This window comes from Leiobunum rupestre, chromosome 4, assembly GCF_980474605.1.
Source record: "Leiobunum rupestre chromosome 4, qqLeiRupe1.1.hap1, whole genome shotgun sequence".
NCBI classification, from domain to species: Eukaryota; Metazoa; Arthropoda; class Arachnida; order Opiliones; family Sclerosomatidae; genus Leiobunum; species Leiobunum rupestre.
In genome coordinates, this window is record NC_143387.1 from 14,804,023 (window position 1) to 14,815,293 (window position 11,271).

Sequence of the window (11,271 nt, forward strand, 5' to 3'; positions counted from 1 at the left end):
ATTACTAGCAACACTGTTTGGAAGTTTACAGTTTTCTCGAATTCCCAGTACAGTTATTGCAGCGCGCTTTTCTGGGTTAAAAATGTCCTGGTCTTTATCATTAATTGTGTAAATATTTAAATTTTCTAAACATCGCTCATCGTTTGAATAATCTTCGATTGAAACATTATCTTCGTTTAAATTTTGGCAACTAAACTTTTTTGTAATCCATTTACTCATGTGAATCCGATAAATATGGGTTTTCAGTGATTCGAATCTGTCGAACATTTTATCACAAGGAAAAAATGCACATTGTAATCTTCTACCTGGTTGATCAAAATGTAAGTCTCTTAAATGCTTAAGCCACATAAGGGGCGTGTATCTTTTCAAGCCACATATTGAGCAAATGTAAACTTCCATGATGTAGATTTTCTCAATTTTCCAAAGAAATACCTATAAAATAAGATGATCTTTTTTGGTACTAGTAATAATAATAATAATAATAATAATAATAATAATAATAATAATAAGGCTGACTACTTAAAAAATATACTTATGTCCAACCCTGTTTCCGTTTACCTAGCTCTATTAGGATTTAGGTTTCGGTCGGATATGACGGTATGCCTCACACCCGCTCTTAGGGGATGGCCCGTTCTCGACACGAAGGCTTTCGCGTGCAGATTAGCTGTACATTGGCCAAATGAATGTTCCCTTTCACAAAATTTCACACAAAGGGGGAAACTTGAGCCGCCGCGAACAAACTTTCTCGCTACAGCATAAATTAAACAGGTTCCTCGGACCTGTTCTTGATGAATATTATTACAAAATGTAAGCATTTTCTTTTTTTAGAAACAGTTTTCAGCTTAAAATTAATACTGTGCTGTAAACCGAAATACTTCAATAAGTATAAAAACACTTACCTTAAAGATATAGCTCGTAGTGATTTTCTCAAGTTTTACACCACGCGGACGCGTTTTCCATAAAGTGCCGGTTGAACGCGCTATGTTGGGCAACAATAAGATCAGAGATAGAGGAGGCAGCCACCGTAGTAAAAAAAAACAACTACGTTTTTTAACACCACATGGGTTTTTCCCTTTATCGTTCGTGCCCCCTGCCGCTGTCCAAAATGATCTTATTTTTTTAAATGGATTATGTTTAAAATTGACACGTGTTTTTAAAAAGGATCCATATTTGGCCTTAAGAGGGCAAACTTGGATTTCAATTACTCGTATGATCCAAAGTTGAACTATTTCGTACAATTTTGGACAAACATCGGATCCTTTTTTCTAAGAGTGTATAAAATTGTGTAAAACTATTTGAATCTTAAAATTGTGTAAATTTAAATATATATCTGTAAATTCCGAAAAACTTTTCCTGTATACTCCTTTGTAAATAATTTCGTTCTCGATCTTTGTAAAAACCTCGATTGTAAAAGGAAAAGTAATGAGCGGGGAAAACCCGCGCGTCACTGGAAAATTTCCTTTCCTTTCAATACTGCACCCGCATATTTCGAAACAATTTCACCCCCTTGTAACAACGGAGGAACGAAGAATTCAGACCTCCATCGGGTACTTTTTCTATTGGCGTCCAATGGAAAGGAGCCAAATATTTAGTCGCTCAAAATAAAACTTTAAAAAAAAAAAACCCAAACTCATGACTTTTTCTTGTAAGGTTAAAATAACTCACAATTCGCGAATAGAAATTGAATTCCTAGCTTTAACTAATCCTCAACAAATTCAAATATCAATTAAGCTATTTTTCAGTCGGTCGACTTAATTAAAAAAAAACTAAAAACAAACCGCTCTCCCATCAAACCCCACTCGAGCTTCGCAATATGGTGCCAAAACCCGGGAAATGGACTATTAAACAACGAAATTGGATTGTGAAATAGTGAGTACAATCAAAATCAAGAATTAAACTCTCGGAGCCATAATTCACGGTTCTAAAGAAACATTAACTTTAGAAATTAAAAGTTAAAAGACGTGGACTTACAAATCGGTAGTTCACGAAAACACAAAACTAAACTAACCTAACCAAGTTAAAATCTTTACGCGTTTAACTTCAAAACAAAAAACTTAAACATTGGCAGAAGCCATAGAAAAGGCTAGAAAGGACAAACTTTCGAAATTAATAACTTTAAGAGGTAGTGTTAGAAGGAACGTTACCAATACAGTGGGTTAAATACATTAAGTAGTGAATTTGTAAACTAGTACATGACAGGGGTAGAGAAATATTAGATAAAAGAAAGATAAAAACCAATAAAGGACAATTCGAATGATCCAACCTCAACTAAAGAATAAGTAGAAGACAAAATGGCGCTGATATTAAAGAAAGAAGAAGACCTCAACGCCATGGATGATAAAGTCATCGACCTATCAGTAAACGGGCCAAACTTAGCATCAGACGCCGAAAAAATATGCGAGTACTAGGAACTTATCGAAAGCATCAAAATCGCCCTACTGAGGAGGTTTCCAGACGCCAACAAGTCTTCGTCTGGACCCGCACAGCAAGCACCGCCGCGTATCATCCAAGTCGAGCGGGAGAAATTTAGACTGCAGCCTCTACCTATACAGAAATTCAACGGGAACTTCACCGAATGGGATAGCTTCTGGAGTCGCTTCAAGTCAGGAGTGGATGAAAAGAAAAATTATCAAAGGTTGATAAATTTGATTAGTTAATGTCATACTTAGAAGGTCAGGCAAAAATGACTCTTAAGGGTATGAAAGCATCTGATGCAAATTATGATCTAACTATTAAATAATTAACTGAAAATTTTGATAAACCTAAATTAGCAATTAACGATCTAAGTAAAATTTTATTGAAACTTAATCCTGTGCATGAATCTCATGATGTTAGGGCCTTACGAGAAATGTATGACACAATTCAGGTTAATTTGCGTCAATTCGACGGATTGGGGGTAGACATTACTATGAGTGGTACATTTCTTTGTCCCAAATTGTTTTAATGCCTGCCGCCTGATATCCGTTTAGAATACAGTAGACTGCGTAGAAAAGACGCGGACTACAATCTTAAGGCTTTGGTAGATTTTATTCGTGAAGAAGTTGAATGCCGCGAAACTAGTGTTTTACTCGGAGGTGGTTCTAATTCGCGCGATCGTTCACAGTCGTCGTACTCGAACAGTCGACCACGATCAAGTTATTCCGGTAATAACCAACGGTCAAACTTCGCGCCTAAAAATGAGAAGAAAAATAACTACGAAATTATATCCGCCAGCGCACTAGCTCCTGCCGTAAACTCAAAACCGAACGTTTACTGCATATTTTGTGAAAAAGATAATTATTCCTCGTGGAAATGTAGCCATCATACCATCGCCGAGAAAAAGAAAATCATTGACGACTCGGGTCCTGTACCATTTGCTTACGACTAAGTCATAAGGCAGAGCACTGTCAATCTCAAAACAAAACGTACCGTTTGTGTGACCGAAACCACAACGTCACCGTGTGCGAAAAGAACGAGACAAATTGCACGTCTCGAGAAGAAAACAAACCGTCAACGGAGCCTCCGCGGATAACAACAAACTCAACGTTACTCCTGTCACTCAAGGAAAAACAGTCCTTCTCCAAACTGCAAAAATAAACATCAGCAACCCAGTAGAACTACGGAAGACTCAACCAATCAGATGTCTTATGGACAACGACCCGCAAGCCAGCTTCATTGGCGAAGAAGTAGCCAGAAAACACCGGTCGTCGGTAAAGTCACCGTGGAAATAGGAGAATTCGGAAACCAACATCCGAGGACAGTAACCCGCAAACAAGTCAAGGTCATTCTGCAAAACCGAGAAGACCCCAAAAAAGAACTGGAAATAATCGCAATCGAAGTCCCGTACGTCTGCCAAGCAATTACAAGCATACATAGCAAGAAAATCGAAAGCTATTTCAGAACCATGGGATATAAATTTGCAGATCCAGCTAGTGGAGGAGCATCAATATTGACGACATAGACTTACTATTAGACGCCGACTACTACTTCAACGCAGTCACCAGAAAAGCCGATCGACTCGCTGAAAAACTAGTGGCAGTCGAAACTATCTTTGGCTTGGCCATTGAGGGACCAGTAGAAAACGACCAGATCCTGACTAACGCCGTAAAAATAAAAGTACTAAACATCAGGCTTCAAAACATCGAGCTAAACAAAACACTTCAAACATTTTGGGACCTGGAGTCAATTGGCATACTTCAGAATCAGGAGAAAATGCCCATGGACGATGAAGTTATGGACACCTTCAGGGCCAAAACTACGTTTGAGAACGGTCGTAACGTTGTCAAGCCACCTTGGTAAACGTCAAAAGAATCATTGCCAGACAACCTAACCATTGCTACCAAAAGAATGAATGGACTGAATAAGAGGTTCATTCAAGACCCAATCCTCTATCAAAACTACAAAACCATCATCGATGAAAAACTTGATTTGGGAATTGCTGAAAGGGCCCCTGATGGAGTCGCAGTTACCGCGGGAACTTAATTTCTACCACATCAGCCGGTCAGAAGGGAGGCCAGCACTACCACAAAGCTACGCTTGGTCTTCGACGCCTCGTCACTCATTCGAGGCGAACCTTCAATAAACGACTGTCTGCTGAGTGGATCAAACCTAAACCCCAGCCTTCTCCAGTTACTACTTCGATTTCGCAGTCACAAAATCGCATTGATTGCGGACATCGAAAAGGCCTTTCTTCAGGTTGCGCTAGCGCCAGAAGAAAGAGTCTCCGTCAAGTTTCTGTGGACTAAGGAAGAAAACGGCACGATCTCCGAAAACCAATGCGAGATTCTCCAGATGGCTAGGGTTCCTTTTGGGGTAACCGGTTCGCCTTTCTTCCTTGGCGCAACCATAAAATCCATGCAGAAAAATACACTGAAAGCGATCCTGAAGCCGCCAAAGCAATCCAAGAAAGTATTTACGTTGACGACCTTTTGGATGGAAAAGACGAAATCGATGACGCAAGACAACTAGCCACTGACGTCACAATAATACTGAGTGAGGCCGGAATGAAAATCAGAAATTGGTCTACAAATTCCCAAGAGCTGCGTGAAATCTGGAGTGACAAAAGCAAGTTCTCCGAAAATGAAATTGAAATCGACTTCCAACCGGAAGTGAAAACACAAAAGGTCCTCGGTCTCTTGTTGGACCTGGCATCAGACAATTTCTCCTTTGACCTTTCATCTCTCCACGTAGTTGTACGAAACGCCAAAAACACAAAACGTTACGTCCTATGTGCGGTCGCCCAAATCTACGACCCTGTAGGAATTTTGAGCCCATATACAATTCGGGCCAAGATGCTCCTCCAACAAGTATTGAAGCTAGAGCTAGGATGGGACGAGGAACTTCCAGAGGTAGAATCCAACGAATTCAAAAAATGGTGTAAGGAAATGCCAAACCTCAAAAACGTTAAATTACCAAGGCATTATTTCGGCCAAGAAAACGATGTCGCCGAGTAGGGAATTCATTGCTTCTGCGATGCGTCAACAAGGGCGTATGCAGTGGTAGTCTACCTTCGCTTTACCACTTCAACTGGAAAAACAGGAGTTACGATGGTCGCTACAAAGGCCCGAGTTGTACGCTTAAAAAACACGCCTACACTCCCACAGCTGGAGCTGATGGGATGTCTTATAGGGTCGCACCTCGTAAAAAAGTTGAAAGAAGTTTTACCATCGAAGGACAGGACCACACCAATGTGGACCGATTCGAGTATCGCACTACATTGGATAAAAAAGTCACCGCAAATTTGGAAGGTTTTTATCCAAAACCGAGTTTCTGAAATTCAGAAAAACACAAACCAAACTGACTGGTACCACTGCTCTGGAGAAAACAATCCAGCAGACTTCCCGTCTAGGGAAATGCCAGTAGAAAAATGAATTCTATCCGACTTTGGAAGGAAGGCCCTCACTGGCCGAAACTGGACAAATTAGAGTGGCCGGAAGACAAGTTTAAAGGACTACCAATTCCAGAGGAAGTCGAAGAAGCAAGACCTAAAACCGTGGTTGCAGTCGGAATTGAAGACAGCCCTGGATTGAGTAAATTCCTAACACTTGAAAATTACAGCGCATTAGAAAGAGTTCTACGAGTCACAGCTTACATTCAAAGATTCGTCGACTTCGCTAGGAAAATTGATAGACTTAAGAGACCAATCACTGCCATGGAAATGAATTCGGCGGAAATTGAATGGCTGAAATGTATTCAGTCCAAAGACTTTGGAGAAGAAATCGCATCTCTGAAGAAAAACGGACCAATAAAGAGTACATCGAAAATCGACAGTTTCAAACCCTTCTTGGACGAGGATGGGCTTCTTCGCGTGAGAGGAAGATTAACAGAATCTAATATGACATATGTACAAAAACATCCTATACTATTGGAAAAACAACAACGCCTTTCCGAAATGATTATGACGAGAAGCCACAAACAAGTCATCCACGGCGGAATACAAAGTACCGTCACTCAGACCCGAGAACGCTACTGAGTGCTGTCAGCGAGACAATTAGCCAGAACTGTCATTAACAAATGCTTAATATGTCGTTTATACAAATCCAAACAAGGCGAGGTGGAAACCGCTCCTCTGCCGAAGGAACGAATTAATCAAGCAGAACCATACGAAATTGTGGGCATTGATTTCGCTGGCCCAATCATGGTCAAGGTTGCTAACAACATGCAAAAGGCATACATATGCCTTTTAACATGCGCCGTAACCCGCGCTATGCATCTGGAGATGGTACCTACACTCAGTGGCGGACTGGCCATAGAGTGAACCTGCCCGATGGAAGGTGGGCCCCTCAAACATGATAGACTTATCGTTGTTAAAGCTGGGGCCCTTTGTCTTCTGGCAGCCCAAAATATTAGACCCAGTCCGCCACTGCCTACACTATCAACCTACGAGTTCTTGCTCGCGTTGATATCGTTGTTTGGAATTCCACAAATCGTGTACACCCAAACCTTTCTTCGCGCAAACAAAGACTTAAAACTCATTTGAGAGAAAATCAACAACGACGAAGTGAAAAAGTACTTCGGAAGGAAAGATATCACTTGGCGTTTCGTCGTGGAACACGCCGCCTGGCATGGGGGCTGGTGGGAGCGACTAGTCAGGTCTACGAAAAGCAATCTCAAGAAAATCTTAGCCCGCGCTACCCTCACACCGTCGGAAATTCAAACCGCGCTCGCTGAAACGGAAGCGATAGTGAACTCTCGACCATCACGTACGTGTTCAATGACGTAAATGAACCCTCGTGATTGACCCCTTCGCAGTTTTTAATAAACAAACGTGTAACCTGCCTACCTCCACTTCAACTTAAGGAGGGAGAAATCCTCAAAACGCGTCAGGACTTAACCAATCACATGAAGTATAGAGCCGCAATAATAAATCGATTGTGGACTTGCTGGAAAGACGAGTACATAAAAGAACTTGGCTCAGCGCACAAAATAGCACTCGCTAACCAAGAAACGACCATTCTGATTGGAGATGTAATGCTCATTCACGAAAACAAAGTGCCAAAACAATTTTGGAAATTAGGAGTTGTCATTGAAATTCACATAGGACGTGACAAAAAATATCGCAGTTGCATTCTTCGTACCGCAAGCGGAAACCATATCAGGGAGTCATTGCAATCACTTTGCCCCCTAGAAATCACTTAAGCCAAGTATCGAAATTAAAATTGTCGGTAATAAGACGCTTTGCATGTATTACCTGGGCGGGAGTGATAATAATTTGATTGAAATTCAATAAAATAAAATTAAACCTAAAATAAAATAAAATAAAATTAAACATAAAATTAATATAAAATTGTATAAATTTAAATATATATCTGTAAATTCCGAAAAACTTTTCCTGTATACTCCTTTGTAAATAATTTCGTTCTCGATCTTTGTAAAAACCTCGATTGTAAAAGGAAAGACATAGTGATGAGCGAATAGAAATTGAATTCCTAGCTTTAACTTAACCTCAACAAATTCAAATATCAATTAAGCGATTTTTCAGTCGGTCGGCTTAATTAAAAAAAAACTAAAAACAAACCGCTCTCCTATCAAACCCCACTCGAGCTAGTTCGCAAAAGAACTGTTGGGGCAAAGGTCGGGGTTATTTCGGACACTGGTATGAAGGAAAATGATGATGGTGAAAATCATCCGGGTAGAGTTCTTAGACCCAGAAACACGCAGGGTCGAGTAATATTGAATAGATAGGCCTATGTACATATTCTTTTTTTTGGGTTAGTATGAGTGCACTCGTTTTGTTTCACGTTGTAGTTCCCTATGCATAATATTGTTAGTGTTATTTAATGTATTTTGGTGGATTTTATTTAATGATTTGCGTTATTGTCGGTGTTTAGTACGGTAACCACCACGTAAATAGGGTGGTTTTACTAATTTAGCTTGCATTGCGGCTGGGTACCCATGGTTCGGATTTTCGGTACGTTGGCATCGTTTCACGAGAATGTGAGAACTTAGGAAAGGGGGAATTGTCGCGACCAATTTTAGTAATGTATTAATGTTAGTTAATTTAGAAGCCCGATTTAATTTTTATTCTGTAATAATGTTTTCTTTCCCACGTTAGTCAGAATTTGACCTTGTCGTTTCCAGGAAAGTTTACGGGCTGGGGTAATTTTGGGCCACCTGATGGGGATGCTGGTCGTCACCTCCAGGGGGCCCCGTGAGAAGTTATTCTTAGCCTTCACTGTTCTCATTGAAGTGACCACGCCGCACTTCAGACGGTCACTGTGTGAGGGGGGTTGTAAAAGGTGACCTTGTGGCCAGAGGTAGCCTAAATTCCCCCTTCGTTATTTTATCTCTCTCCGTACATCCATCTTCGGGATTAGCGAGTGCCCCTATTATACGAACTATTCACCACGAACCCCCTAAAACCCTTTCTCTTTTGCCCTGCAGTTTCTTTTACAACAAGTCCGAATTGAGGCTGGCCAATTATCTTACTCGGAGTATTTCTCCTTTTTGTGTTATATTTTAAAAAATAGCTCTAAGTGATGTGTGATGGCGCCAGGCTTGACATAATTGCAAACCATGATTTATTGGGGACGCTACGGCTGACCCTTTGAGGTTTCCCGCTCGTGGGAACAGAAAAATTAAAAGTAGCGTGATAACGCTTTTCTGGCGATTGGTTGGGTCCGGCCACGACTGAAGGTCCGGCTCCTCTGATTGGAGTTAAAGTGCGCGCCTCGTGAGGCACGTGACTTTGGCTAAGAACAAAACCAGGGTGTTCGCGCCCTTTTGGTCAGAACTGGCTTGGGTCTCACCTTTATTCCATAAGGTCGAAGACACTCTCTAAGTTGTCCCGGGATCGGCCTTTAAAAATGCGAAGTTGCGGTGGCGGGAATCAGTGAAGCCGCGAGATTCTCGACCGCGAAGTGCGGGTAACTTTACGGTCTCGCGTAACTAGAGAAGTTATCGGTTAGCAATGACAAAATAAAGCTTCGATTAGTTGTTCCCAATTACGGGGAAGCTACCGCGTATGTATGCGTGATCATGAACAGCAAGAGGTGCGGTTAAGGACTCCGACCAACATGGACCGCCAATCCGGATCGTCGAAATAAGGAGGATTGCTCTGGCCATCAGGTGTTATGTTAATTGAATTATTTCATAAGTGTCATATTGTAAAAAGTGTTTTATTTAGTTTGGTTACCTTGGTAACCTGTAGCACTCAGTATGAGTTTAGTTATGGTAATTGTTTTCTTGTTTTAATTTGGTTTACCTTCTTTAATTAAATGCTTATTATTAATTTTGAATTTCGTGTAATGGCAACTCTCAATTTAATGTTTAAGCAAATATCCCCTAGACATCACTTTTCAAACTCGCTAACCCCGAAGGTTACGCGTGAGGGAGGATCAAACTCACCATTGTAGGCTTGGTCGCTGGGTCTCCTTTAGGCTAAGAGGGCGACGCAAAGTTTTGAGTATAAAATCCCTACAAGTAGCAGATGAGAGATTAGTAACCAAACTGAAATAATACTAATTATCTGTACGAACGAGCAACTGGTAAGCCCGCTAAGGTTGCACGATATCTTCGTGATATTGTTTAGTCGTTCCTTTATGTACTGCAGAACTAAATCAGTAAACTTATTAGTAATTTTCAATTTTAACTTTAAAATTAATACCTAAAATCAAATCAGCTTATAGCCTATAGGCTTTCTTATTATGACATATTTTGTATCGTATTTAACACGGTTTAACTTTTGTGTTTTTACTAACGTTGGTTTAAAGTTTCTCCTAATGAAAGAATACCACTAAGCTCTACAATGTCCCAGTTAATATATTTTTAGTAATTGTAATTCTGGTACCAGATTTAACCCTATTTTAGTAATGTATTGCCGCGTTAATAATTGTTTTAATATTAATAGTAAAGTTCATTTCAATTTTATTTCAAGGTCTTTCGTTCTAACTTGAATTTAGTAAGCCTACAATTAATTTGAGTAATTGCAATTTTTGTTTTGTGAACGGATTGGAGAGAGTTGGTTGCGATAAGGATTTCGGCCAAAGAAACCATCGAAATCGTTACAAACTACTGGACTTATGATTTTGTTATTGAACGTAGAAAACCTGAAACTCGCGCAATCCATTTGACTAATCATAAGCGCCGCGTAATTTAACAAATATCTATCGTATCATTTTCGCGATTAATCATGACTGAAGCGGCTGTGGATGACGCGTCTGCCGGAGCTATAGAAGGCGAAGGAAGGTCTCGCAGATTTAGAAGCCCGGTTTCGAATAACTTTATCGTGGTTGAAGACACTACAAGCTGTAAACACTGTGAAAAGTAACTTATGAATATTACTCACGACCCCCCGACCATGAATATCCACTGGTTTGTCACTAAAAACATCGAAGGCACCGTCTATTTTCTCTATTTCAGGCTAGCAAAGCAGAGACAGATTATGCCATCTAATGTCTGAACAGATGGGTGGTTGCGTCGGACCAACCCTTTACGGCAATTGAACACGGTAAGCATATGCTAGTGGCAATGAGTCCGAAAACGTGACCATTGTAAATAGCGTACCGCAAAGTGATAGAATTTACCGTGTGGAATTCGGGGATGGGGGAGCGCCCCCCCCAAGATTCGAAGAGTTTGGCAAAGCAATGCCCACTTATCGAAATGAAAATTTTGATATTATATTCCAGCATTTGGAAAAATAGTGCTCAAATTGAAAATTGTTTCATATTTTTCTACACTTGAAATCTTGAACACTTCGTCTAGTACTCTAGATGTCAAATTTTGTTCAGAAACCGACTTCTCGAGTATCGCAATACGCATATCTTCATAGTTTCTAAGGAACTGTTTCGTCAA